The 13,964-nt window shown below is 39.5% G+C and overlaps 1 protein-coding gene across 1 annotated transcript in view; it reads left to right on the forward strand.

The window, feature by feature from the left end:
* Positions 1-13,964, forward strand: part of LOC150085617 (guanylate cyclase soluble subunit alpha-1-like) — a 63,815-nt gene that overhangs the window by 15,783 nt on the left and 34,068 nt on the right. The gene's annotated exons all lie outside the window — the stretch shown is intronic.

Here is a 13,964-nt window from a genome sequence, read left to right on the forward strand (position 1 = left end):
AATATGGTGTATTTTTGTACTATCGATTACTCCTTTACAATGGTAATTTTAACTTTCACTTATGAAAATAATATAACCTGGAAACAATGATTCCGAACACGGTAGTTTCAAATATGTACCAGGTTATAAAAGATAACACAGAAATTCAGTAAAGCTTGACTGTTAGCAGAAGCTGCGTATCTAATCAAGTAATGAAGACGACAACGTTCTTGAAACAAGCTTTATCATCAATTAGCTATGTTCCGAAAGAGATTTTGTCAACAACTATTCACTGTCTTAGTGCTGTCATGTTAATACGTCTTTCTTGTCGGAGTGTGCGAGGTGATAGAAGAGTAGCGGATTACATAAAATTAATCTAATATAGGGAGGGACGTTACGTGGTTGTTTTCCCACTAAGATTATTACTATATTTAATACCCCTCTTATACCACGTGAAATTAATAATATAGTTTATTAAGCTATTCGCCTAAACTACTATACACTAACGTAACGTTCCAGGTATAATAATAATAATAAAATTCTTTATTCATAGAAATGTAGGACACGATTCCAGGTAACCAGAGGAATCTTACAATTAACTGGACGCATTACATTCAGTAGATAAAAAACTACGTGGGTACACAGCAAATACATAGAATACATAGACAGTGCAATATACACAGCTAATATTGCAATCAATGGATTTTATAGTTATTATAATAGATTTTATATTGCATTGTAGTACATAGTTATATAATTATTATATCCAAGCTGCAACACATTGAGACAGTCCGGAAACTTTCACAGGGAGTTGACTAATTTCGCTGACAATTGCAGGAATGCTGACTGCACTTCACTATGGATTTGCGCTTTTCTTCTCTGTAGGCAGAATCTCTGAACCACACATCCAAATCAACCTTTTCGGAGTTCAGCGCGCCGATGTTGCTGTTCGGGAAGTGTTGCTTGAAGGTCGAGAGCGTCTGCAGGTTAGAACAGAGCACTGGACGGTTTCTGAGGGCTCTATCAGGGATTTCCCAGATACAGTATTAACGAAGTCGAGAGCAGCGGAGCACAGATTAAGCGCTATTGTGAGCTTCCTCGCATATGTCAGGTGCTGGGCCGGGGTGTATCTCAGATTTATGCAGAGTTGTGATTTTAATGTTGTATAGGGTAGGTGAGCCCAATTGTTGGCCCACTTTAGGACCCAGAATTCCAGACCTCAGAGTATCTTCAGACTGGACATAGGAGCAGCCGACCAAACTTCTATACCATAACTGATGATAGAACTAAAGTAGTAGAGGAGAAATTTTCTGACTGTTTCCTTGTTGTGCGCTCTACAGAGATCACGTTTCATACCCCAGAAAGCCCGTAATGCTCTTGAACGCAGTTGCTGGATTTGTTCCTTATACGTTAGATTTTCGTCCATTACCACTCCTAGGAATTTTACTGCATGAGTGGCGACGAAAACACGTCCAGCAATGGAGGGCTGCAGAGAGGCTGCTGGATTGAGGTCTGCTTGTGCTCTAGGATGATATAGAAGATGATATATTTGGACTTTTCAGGGTTTATTTTAAGCCCAAAATAAGTAGCGTATTCACAGAAAGAGGACAGATATTTGTTCAGGATGATAGAATTCGATAATTCCTCTGCCTGGTCCGGTGACGTGTTAGCCTGGCTTGAGAAGTAACATACAATGTCGTCGGCGTAGGCCATAAACGCAGATATTTCATTCATTAATGGAATAAATATTGCCGAACAAAGCCGTGCCGAAAACGGATCCACCTTGGAGTATACCGACTTTCACCTGTTTTGTGATGCAGTTATTCCCTTGCTGGAAGGTAAGGCACCTCTTGGTCAGCAAATTTCTGAGGAGCTTCGAGACATTACCCCTGAAACCGTAGTAGTTCTCCAGGAGGCACACAAGTGGCTTAACTTGCACTGAGTCGAAGGCCGCTTTCAGATCCAGAAAAACAGCATGAATAACATAGCCTTGCTCCCAGGCTTGAAGGGTTTTCAAATTCAGAGCCTGTGTGCATGTTATCGGCGATATTTGTGAGAGCGCGTAATGTGTATTCTGAGGTCTCTGGAAAGGATCTGATTGGCAACCATTTTAAAAAACAAACACTTCTCCGGGCATTTGAGAAAAGGGGAGGAGATTGAAATAGGCCTATAGTCAGCAGTAGAGGTCGGATTCTGCACCTTACCGATACCCATCCTCACACCGTGCTGTTGGGAGAACAAAAATAGAAACGGTTACAAATTTGAATACAATTTTACAATTAAATTATGAATATTACCATTACGATTACCTATATTCTGATTTTACAATTATAATTACGATTTGCAAATAAACAATTCTAAGTTTGGATTATTGTTAGAATAGAACCGGATATTAAATTAGGCAAATACAAAGAGATTTAATTCTTAATTACGGATAGACTCCTCTTGCCGATGGTATAAGAGTGGTATTAAATATAGTAATAATCTTAATGAAATTAATCACCAAGTCGTTTCACAATTGGAAGCATTTTCAATTGCAATTGAAATTTGACCTTAACTAGGAAAGGCCGAGTTAGACATTAACTCAGGATGAGTTGGGATCACTTTCTTCCATTCTAACCACATGACTTTCTTCCATTGTTCTTCTGTCCAATCACGACGTTCTCTGCATCACTGTAAGCGGATTTTTCTGTTTTTCTCTGAAACAAGTGGCTTCCGAATAGGTAAGCGACTGCCAGTATCCAATTTCTTCACTTCCCTGCGCATGGTACGGTTTGAAATAAGGCAGTTCTGGACTTACTTGAATTCAGTTCAGATGTTATTTGCTTCTGGATTCAGATTCAGATCTTATTCACACTGGACGCCCTTTTTTTTCCCGTACAGTCCTCCTCAGAGTACAATGGCTCCACTCTTGAGTTATTGTTTTTTGCCTTTGAGAGGTGGAAGAACCACTTGATATTCACTTATTAAAAACCTTTGACATGGTTGCTTTTGAAAAATCAGTTGTCTTTCGTTTTTTGAATCGTGGCTTTTGCACTCTCGTTGGTAACATAGTTGGTAGAATCGCCGTCCTTCCCACACCGGGTGAAAAAGACTTCAGTTTGAGTCCTGTCGGTGACGCGAGGAATTTTTATAGGCTTTTTTCAGAACATGGCTGTGTTAGTCGGTCCCAGACGAGGGTAGCACGGTTTTTACTCCTGTAAAATCGGGTTTTTCTTTCAGCAAATAGAAAATCGACCACATAACACACGCAGTTTACAGACATATAACATACGGTGCAATGTTGCCTAAGTTGCTGGTGCTCATAAAACACTACTACAATAGCAAAGATGTTATTTGTGGCTCCTGCTAAACGTGCACCCACGATAAAACCTTTTTCAAAGTCTGATAGATCACGCTTTCCCCCCATTCTGGCTTCAGATTAGTGCAGTATAACAGCCTGTGCAGTCTTTATACTCAACGAGGCAAAAGGTCATCACCTTTTGTCACAGTTTTCTTTGCATCTATTTGCATTTATTCGCATTTATTTGCATTTCTCCTGTTTGCGACTGTCTTAATACAAAAGTTCGTATTTTTTTTTTTTTTTTTTAGCCAGTGTGTGTACAATTCGTGAATGTCCTGTCCATTTCTATATGAAGAATTTTTTGTTTCTTTTTGATGATTTTCAAATTATATTTGAATTCCAGCATACTAAATCAAGCATTTCGTTATTATGGCCATCTGTTTTCGTAGAGTTTCGCTTGAAGGAACTCTCTGAACTACATGCTACTCAAATTCTAAAGAAACTTGTATAGCTAGGACAATAGATACCAACCTTATCGCTGAAATTTGTGAATAATTCAGGGATGGTAAACGAACTGATTATCGTGGAGTAGGCTTTCGCCACCATTTCCTCCTTTACCAATTATGAGTTGCCGCGGTGTAACGCACTAAGTACTAATCCCCTGAACTCCTTCTCCATTACGATGCATTAACTATTTAACTGCGCAGAGATTTTCCACGGCCACTACTACAAAACAGGCCTTATCGGATTGCCCGCAACTTCAAAGCATCTACGTTCATCTCATTGTTCGAATTATACTCCCCACGCTAATGTGTGGTGCAGATGGCAGGCGCTTTGTTCCCCCTCGTTTAATATCCAGATGAACCGATGCGCACCTAAAACTAATGCTCCAGTGATTAGTGCACGCTTGTGGGTTGGATGTAAGTCCGGTAATTTCTGTGTAATTTTGACGTTCGTTCTAACAGTAAACGATCAGAAAATTACAGCCCACAGCACTATCTAGTCGAGATTTCTTTCTCTGTTATACTAAATAGAAGGTGGTGCATACGTCACGCAGTAAAAGTAATGACAGCTTAGAAAACGGGAAGAACTTTTCAAATGATATTGTTTGTAGTTGAATTGGGAGTATCTTTAAGAAGGATAACGCACAGTGGAAGGAAACTCAACGTGATATTTTTGAATTTGTCTCAGATGGTAATAAAAATAATTAATCCAAAATAAAATCGGTCAGTTGTATCTGAACCACACCTTTTATCGCTACTTATTTGTGGCGTTGTGCTAGGGGCTTAGAGGGGAACAGGTATCCTGTGTGTTATCAGACACTCAGCCTAAAACACTGATGGATCCAATATCTCTCTATTACAGAAGATTTAGGAGAAGTCCGGTTGGCCTGCCTCCCTAAAATCCACTCATGCACACCTTCTCGATGGTAAGCCCTGTTACGTCACTTAGGTGGCAACGAACGTGTAGAGTGGTTCTCTTCAAGACGCCTGGTCAGTGTGAAGAGGAAAAGACCAAACCCTCCAGCAATATGAAAGCACGACGAAACAAATGGCCCTCAGTCCCCAGCAGCTTTCACTCTCCCTCTTACGGCAGCGAGAGGATTAGAGTGGAAGCAGAGGGTGCTAAGAATCTCTGGGTACGACCAGGCTGCCATGCACGGAAACTGAACTTGGCCTGTTATAACGTAAGAACACTCATCGGTGAAGACAGGATATAAGAGCTGGAAAAGGAATTAGAAAATGTGAATTGGAATATCATCGGTTTGGCTGAAACAAGAAGAAGAAACGAATCACTTATAAGTTTATCAAGTGGAAATCTGCTGTACACCAATGGAAACAGTGAAAGGAGTGAAGGTGGAGTTGGGTTTCTGGTCCATAAAGATTTTAAAAACAACATTTTGGAATTCAAAAGTACATCACCAAGAGTGTCAAGACTAATACTCAAGATTTCTAAGAGATACAAGCTAAAGATTATAATGATTTATGCACCAACATCGAGCCATGATGATGAAGAGGTTGAAGAAATGTACACCGAAATTGAGAGTCTTCTAGATGAGCAGAAAACCCACTACACTATTATTATGGGGGACTTCAATGCTAAGGTTGGAAAAAGACAAAACAGCGCAGAAAGGGGAACTATAGGAAATTTTGGAATTGGTGAAAGAGGTGAAAGACTTGTGGAATTTGCAGAATCTCAAGGACTGTCAGTAATGAACACTTTTTTCAAGAAAAGGGTGAACAGAAAGTGGACATGGAAGAGTCCAAATGGATTAACTACTAATGAAATCGACTTCATCCTCACTAACAGAAGATATATTGTGAATGATGTTACCGTCCTGAATAAGGTAAATGTTGGAAGTGATCACAGAATGGTAAGATGTACACTTGATATAGATGTAGGAAAGGAAAGGAAAAAACTGACTCGAGTAAATAATACAAAGGTCTTTGAGATAACAGAAGAGGAGAAAAAGCAGTATGTACTGGAACTTAAGAACAAGTATGAGCTTCTGCAGACTGCTGAGGACCAAGATATCGACGAGGAATATTACAACTTTTTGAAAGTGATAAAGCCCAAGAAACCTATAGGGAAAAAGAAATCCAAAGAAGAAAAAATTAGTCAAGAAACACTTGTCATGATGAACCGAAGACGACAAATGAAAAGCAAGAAAAACACTGACAGGGAGAAAATTGAGTATACTGAGTTATGCAAAGCCATTAGAAAGAGACTCAGAGAGGACATAAGAAGATTTAACACAAGAAAAGTAGAACAAGCATTAAGGGAAAACAAAGGATTTAAATCAGCAGCCATGAGCAGTAATACAGAAAGACAAATGATACTGAAACTGAAGAATAGCGATGGTGTACTTATAAACAGCAGAGAAGGCATAATTCAAATAGCAGAAGACTACTATAGAGAATTATACAAGGAGCAGGGGAATGATGCCAGCAGTGGGGAAGATGGATTGCAAAGTAGCAACACATACGACATACCCAATATTCTTCCTGATGAGGTAGAACATGCATTGAAGAAAATGAAGAATCAGAAAGCCCCGGGGGAAGATGAAGTTACTGTAGAGTTGTTAAAATTGGGAGGAAGAGACATAACACAAAAACTGGCAAGGCTCTTCACAAAGTGCATTAGAAAAGATGTGACGCCTAAGCAGTGGAATAATGCAATCATAGTTTTGCTGCATAAGAAAGGAGATAAATCAGAAATTGGAAATTATAGACCAATTAGCTTGTTATCCCACATCTACAAGTTGTTCACAAGGGTCATTACTAACAGATTAGAAAGAATACTTGATGAGAATCAACCGAAAGAGCAAGCTGGCTTTAGGACAGGATTCTCAACTATGGATCACCTTCACGTAATATCACAGCTAATGGAGAAAGCAAATGAATATAAAACACCATTATGCCTGGCATTTGTGGATTATGAAAAGGCATTTGACTCCATACAGCATAAGGCAATGTTTCGGGCACTGGAAAGACAAGGCATTGATACCCCATATATTATGATTTTGAAGAAAATATACGAGAGTGCTACCTCCTTTATTAGACTAGACAAAGACAGTAGCAAATTTAAAATTGAGAAAGGAGTTCGACAAGGAGACACAATATCTCCGAAGCTGTTTACTGCTGCCCTTGAGGAAGCTTTCAGAAGATTAGACTGGTCGCAGAAAGGAGTCAATGTGAACGGAGAGTACCTAAACCATTTACGATTTGCAGACGACATTGTGGTCATAAGCCATGATCCCAAAGAATTAGAGGAAAATCTTAATCAGTTATGCACAGCTAGTAAGGATTTTGGACTAAAGATGAATATGGCTAAAACAAAAGTAATGATGAACAAGTATGCCACAGAAAGGGAAATAATGATTGAAGGAGCAGTAATTGAAAAGGTGGAGTCATATACTTATCTGGGACAAGTTATTAGCTGTAATAATGATAAATGGCTGGAAGTCAAGAGAAGAATAAATTTTGGATGGATAGCATTCAGGAAATATAGTCACATACTGAAGAGCAATATCCCAGTTTGTCTGAAACGTAAAATAATGAATCAATGTATACTCCCCACCATGACTTATGGAAGTGAAACTTGGGCACTCACCAAAAGAATGGAAGAGAAGCTGAGAACTACACAGCGAAGAATGGAACGAATCATATTGGGAATCAGACTGTTAGATAAGAAGAGAAACACATGGATTAGGCAACAAACTCAAGTAAAGGACATTCTTATCAAAACTAAAGAACTAAAATGGTCTTGGGCAGGACACATAGCTCGAAGACATGATGACAGATGGACTAAGAAAATAACAGAATGGTACCCAAGAGGAGCTAGAAGAAAACCTGGAAGACAAAGGCGGAGATGGATAGATGAAATTCATGAGTTTGTGGGTAGTAAATGGATGTCCAGTGCTCAAAACAGAAGGAACTGGAAAGTTGCTGGAGAGGCCTTCATCCTGCAGTGGATTGAAAATGGCTGATGATGATGATGATGATGATGATGATGATGCTAGCTCGAATCCTGGATGTGCGAAACTTGTTCTTGCACACAGCTACGAAGTCCCACTGAACCCAAGATTAAGTGGTACGATTGTCGAATTTCTGGATAAAGCACACATCAGCACATAAATAAAAATAAAATCAATACGCACCGGTAGAATTTAACAATAAAATCTATATTAAATAACTAGGAGTATGTAAACTGGCTAAATATGTTAAACATAAAAACAACTTATAAACACACTGATACAAACTGACATGATGCTTAAAACAAAACAATTAATATATTCAAAATAGACGCATCGGAGCGTGTAATTGAAAGAAAAAAAATGCAAATACAGGGGAGAGAGAGAGAGAGAGAGAGAGAGAGAGAGAGAGAGAGAGAGAGAGAGAGAGAGAGAGGAACGCAAATACTAAATATTACTTCATAGTGAGTAAACTGATTCAGTTTAAGTTACTATTAGTCTTCAATTTTCTGAGAGGATTTTCTATTTTCCCTTATTCGTTTTTGAATATATTTGACTGCACGTACATTACGTTAGGACACGAAATGAAGAACTATAAAATAATAATAATATCAAGTACGATCCTTATAGGCTTTAATAAGATCACACTACCTTTAGGGAAAGTTTTCCCTAGAAAGTTAGTGATACAGCTATTTCTGCTTGAAATAGGACACCTTGTTTTGATGCTCAGTTGTCGTTCCAACAGTAAAGTAAGAGTTGATTACTTTACTGTTGTTCTTAACTTTACTGTTCTTAAAGTAAGAGTTGATTCTCTTACTTTAAGCCAGGAATGGATCATAACAAAGGTTAAACTGGATTCAGATCTAGCTATTGGCCGGAAATAGCGCATTATTCTCCTCAATCCACTGTGTTGACTGTGTAACACGGAGCAAAGTCATGTTACATAATCGAGTGTCTTCTCCAAAGACTTTCACGATGCAAGTAAGAGAGCTATGCAATCCAAGTGATTGTGCATATGTCGCATACATTTGTTCATCTGTTGATTGTGTAGTGTCAACTAAAGGTGTCAACATGCTCTTCGGGCTAATTAATTTTAGACTACCTGGTTAGGGATAAATATTCGCGTTATTGGAGCTTCCATTGGAGCACGGTGTTTCCAGTGATTGATTTTGGGTGTCCCGCTGTTCTTGCCAAGAAAAAGGAATGCTGAAGGTACTTGGCGGGAACCACTAGAAACAATAAATAAATAAATAAATTTTTCGGTTTATACTCCGGGACGACCAAACGGTCAGAGGAGTTCACAAGATAGACAGAATACAAGAAACAGCACCGTATTCAGTAGTCACGGGCTTGAACCCCGGTCACTCAAGGCACGTGTACTTATGCACCCCGCGCGCCTGACCACTAGGCTACGGCGGCCTACCCTTGGGGAGTTGTCTACAGACAACTCCCCAAGGGTTATTGTTTCTGGCAGTGGGGACCCCCACAGTGGTGGGTTCCCCACTGCAAGCTAACATATCCCATCCCCGGAGCGGGATGAGCACAGGAGCGAATTAAGGTCGGTTGAGGCCCCGGGCGCAGAAGAAAATATTGGGCCCCTTAAAAAAAAAGAGAGAGACAGGGAAAATAAAAATACATATTAACCAATTTTTTAAATAAATAAAAAATATTAAAGATTATGTACTATTGATGTTTTATTTCCAATAAAATTTGAATATAATATATGTATAATATAATTAATAATAGCATAATAATGATCACAAAGTTTTGAACTAATATGTTCAACTAATTTGTTGGGGTTTTGCGTGGGCCCTTCAGAAGTCGGGGCCCAGGGCGCGAGCCCGGTGCGCCCGCCGTTAAATCCGCCTCTGGATGGGCAGTTTGACCTTCCTACCGGATCGACCGAAGACATGGACCTGATAACCATCACCAACGAAGACATACTGCAGCTTTGCTGCCAACGCGCCATTGGCGATCTGAACTGGGTACTCTAACCCAGTTCCCTTTAAAAGCTCATCCCCAGGCAGGGAGGGAAAGAGACGGGTCTCTGTCTCCTCCCCTCCCTGCCTCCCCCATACTTCGCCTGGTGGGGCTCGTCCCCACTGACCTCTTTGGGGATGCCTACTTCGTCGTCCCTGTTTTCCCTCAGTCTCCAATCTTCTACCCCCTACTCTAACTAAACCGACCGCGTATGCACCTAAAAATGCCGCCAGATTCTAATCAACGTCTAAAAATTCAAGCGCTTTCTCGTAAACCTCTTTCGCCCTTTCCAAATTCTAGTGTTCACCCCTCCCCGCCCCCTTTTTTTATATATATAGGTCTTGCCACTGAAATCCTCGGAAAATAGGTGGCGGCGTCTGCCAGAGTACTTAAATAATCTACTGGGTGCCTGACCCGCCTCATCGTGGCAAAATGTGAGCAAGGTGGGTCCCAATAGGGGCCCAACGGCTAAATGGTCAACAGAAAATACTATACAACAAACTACTCCCCACACACGTTTTTAAATCTCTGACCTCCAGAGAGTTCTGTGTCACTTACAAAGAATACAACGCAGAGATGGGAACCCCCGGTGCCGTCAGACAACACACACACACACACACACACACACGCACACGCACACTTGTTCCCGCCATCTGGCAAATGCTCTCCGGAGCCATGATCTTATAATTAATAATTAATGAAAATAAAGTTTATTTCATGTATTTATTAGAATTACACTCATTCGTTTTTTGTTTATACAAAAAAGTTGACATAATTCCACCGTGTAAATATTTTTCTTGATATTACAGATTTTATGGTTGCAACTTTATTTTTAGGATATCAGTGTAGTAATGAATGGTTATTATGCGAGTTTTTCAAGCGTCGTTTTGTGGCAGTTGTGGAGTTTCTTCTTTTGTGTGATAGCAACCATATTTCACTCAACCGTGTGACACGTACTTGCTATCACACAAATGAAAAATCACTTTAAAAAAATGTTTTCATCATCATCATCATATATAAAAATATATAATTTTAAATCATATTTTATTACTGGTGAAAATTCAGGTGCCAGTTGTAATTTTAATTTTTATTCTGCTGAAGAACTACAAAAAACCTTCACGGGAAAGACAAAAAAGGAGAAATGTTAAGAAAAATAATGTCCAGCGTTTGGGGGTTTTTATCCCAACTAGGCCATTTATTTCGCCAATCTCAGCATCTCTTTTTTGTTTTGTTATTTTCTTACAATTCATCTAGCAGGCCATGAATGTCAAAGCCATCAATAGCGCGCCATTTTTATTTATCCTGTAGATAGCATGCCTTAAGAAAGCGCGAAGCGTCCTTGATAAGGAAGCATTCTACTTTCATTGTCGTGTAGAGTACATTCTTATATGCGACGTTGAGAAAGGCCTTGTTTTGATTTCCTTCAGAACGGAAGAAACGTTTATGAGCATTTTTCACACCTTGCCTGTGTTAGCTGAGTGAGGGCTGCTTGTTTTTACTACTTAAATCTCTTGTGTTTTTCATCCTGAAAAACACACAGACCGACCATGGATTACACACAATTTATAGACGCGATATATGGATACCTCATGACCTTAGTTGGATCGGCATTTAGTTTAAATAATTCATTCCTGCTGATTGTCACGTGATCAACTGGATAAAAAAAGATTCCGTATCGCGTACAACTAAAGATTGTAAGATTCAAAACTTGCCCGATATCTCAACAGAAGTTGCAGTAGTAGTAATTGGAATGAATAGCGAAAGTGCACTAATTAGAGTCTATTCTTTCCTTTTCTCATGATGAACCGCAGCTAGTCAAGGTAAGGCGCCCGCTTGCTTGCTAATGAAAGTCTTATGGTTCGGTGTCTGTCGTTGCTTTTATGTCAGAGACAGGAATTTTTCTCATTGTGGAAATCTTTTCCAGAGCTTTTAGCACTCTGCATTGAATTTAAAAGTATCCTGCCGTTCTCGGGAGAATTTCTTTTCTGAACTTTCACCACTTTCCTTCATCAATTGTTTTCCTGTTTTTCCTTTGAACAAACAAGCAATACGTAGCGTATAAATATGCATTAATGCTGCAAAAACAATGACGTTCAGCTTATATTTTGTTTGTAGCCACATAAAGATATTTTTACTGAATAATATACGCGGTATAATGTAGCGTATTGTGCCTAAAGTTCAAAAAAATTAAAACAAAAAGCTGTCCTGTTTATACAGTCCTGGTGTGCATTATTATCCATTAATGACGCTAAGAAACTTCATAACAAATTATGAGATATGTCTGAATTTTGTTGAAAAATATATATTCTTATTGGCCAAAAAACTAGAAACCCTCTGCAATTGGCAAAAGCAGATAATTAAACTTCTTAAGTTCCTTATTTTTAAAGTGTTCAACTGCTGGGCAATAAAAGCACTTCCTACTATGTGAGGAGTGTTTCTGTTCAGTTATATTTAGCGTTAGCACGGTTTTCCCTTCTTTAAGTGCCCCAGCGGGTAGCCGATCTCCACTGCAGTGAGACACCCTATACAGACCACTTGCCGGTTGACCTGATTAAGGTGATCTCTAAAATGCTGGTCAACGTGACCTTGTTCTGAAAAGCATTCCGCTGGCTATAATGCTTGGCTGAACAAAATAAGATGTAAAATAAATTTTCTGTTTATACTCCGGGACGACCAAACGGTCAGAGGAGTTTACAAGATACACAGAATACAAGAAACAGCACCGTATTCAGCAGTCACGGGCTTGAACCCCGGTCACTCAAGGCACGTGTACTTATGCACCCGCGCGCCTGACCACTAGGCTACGGCGGTGTATTGAAGTTTTTAAATTGAAAATAAAGTTGTTTATACACCTGCTATCTGCAATGAGGCGCAGAACGGCACGTCGCAAGTATATCGACCAACTGTTTCACAAGAAAATGCGAAACCGTATACACTTAATTCACGCATGTGAAATATTCTGACTTTTGTGAATATTCTGAAATATGTGCCTTGTACATATGAACGCTTACATACTCTGGTGTACTGTCTGCCTCACCACTATGTATATACTCATATCTATTGAATGGTTAATGCTACGTTTTTAAGTTAATTTCATGTTATGTTATCTTTTTGTTATACTGTACATATTTTCATATTACCCTATATATACAATAATTTTTATATATAATAAATAAATAAATCTTTATTTGTCCTACCAAAATTAAAATATAGGTTTACATTGGTAAGAGGCAAATTAAAAAAAAATAATAAATTTTCTGTTTATACTCCGGCACGACAACCAAGTCAGTAGAGTTTACAATAAATCGTCAATACAAATATTTATCGTATTTAGTAGTCACGGGCTTGAACACCGGTCCACTCAAAGAACACGTGCTATGCACTCTCGCTCCTGACCACTGGGCTACGTCAGGCCTAGATTTCCCTTCACGGCAGAAAATGCCAGGGGATTACCATAAAATACGAATAAAAGAATGTCTAAATGTCTAATATATACAAGAAAGGTTAAATATACACGAAAAGATGACATTTAAACTACATTACTCTTCACTACATTTCTGTCTAGAGTCCTGGCAATTGTAATACAAAAGTTCATCTTAACATCACATCCACTGATCAACGAGATATACATTATTCAATTGCGTACACACAGTTCTTGACAGAAATTCACACAACTACTAGGCAACAGTAGCCTCAGCGAGCCACACTGCGGTTTGTTTCCTGTATTTCGGATCTTCTGTGCCCGCCACAGCCAGGGGCTTCCACGGCCTCCTGGTTACATTATAATTGTGCCTCCAGGCACATTATTGTATATAAAGATTGAAAACATATGACAGTGAAAAACCCTCCTACGTAAAACCTTCCTTCCTAAAAACCTCCGAACAGTGAAAAACCCTCCTACGTAAATGGACATGTGCATACGTGAGCGTGCGCTACGTAAATACACGTGCGCATACGTAAATAGACATGCGCACACGTAAATGGTCATGCGCGTGCGCATACGTAAATGGACATGCGCGTGCGCACACGTAAATAGACATGCGCGTGCGCATACGTAAATGGTCATGCGCAGGCGCATACGTAGACATGCGCGTGCGCTACATAAATAGACGTGCGCACGCGCATTAACGTATGTAAATGGTCATGCGCATGCGCATACTTAGTCTATTTAGTATGCGCATGCGCATACTAAATAGACATGTGTGTGCGCATACGTAAATAGACGTGCGCACGCGCATACATAAATGG

The sequence above is a fragment of the Mastigoproctus giganteus genome, chromosome 5, assembly GCF_048544385.1.
Source record: "Mastigoproctus giganteus isolate SK-2022 chromosome 5, ASM4854438v1, whole genome shotgun sequence".
NCBI classification, from domain to species: domain Eukaryota; kingdom Metazoa; phylum Arthropoda; class Arachnida; order Uropygi; family Thelyphonidae; genus Mastigoproctus; species Mastigoproctus giganteus.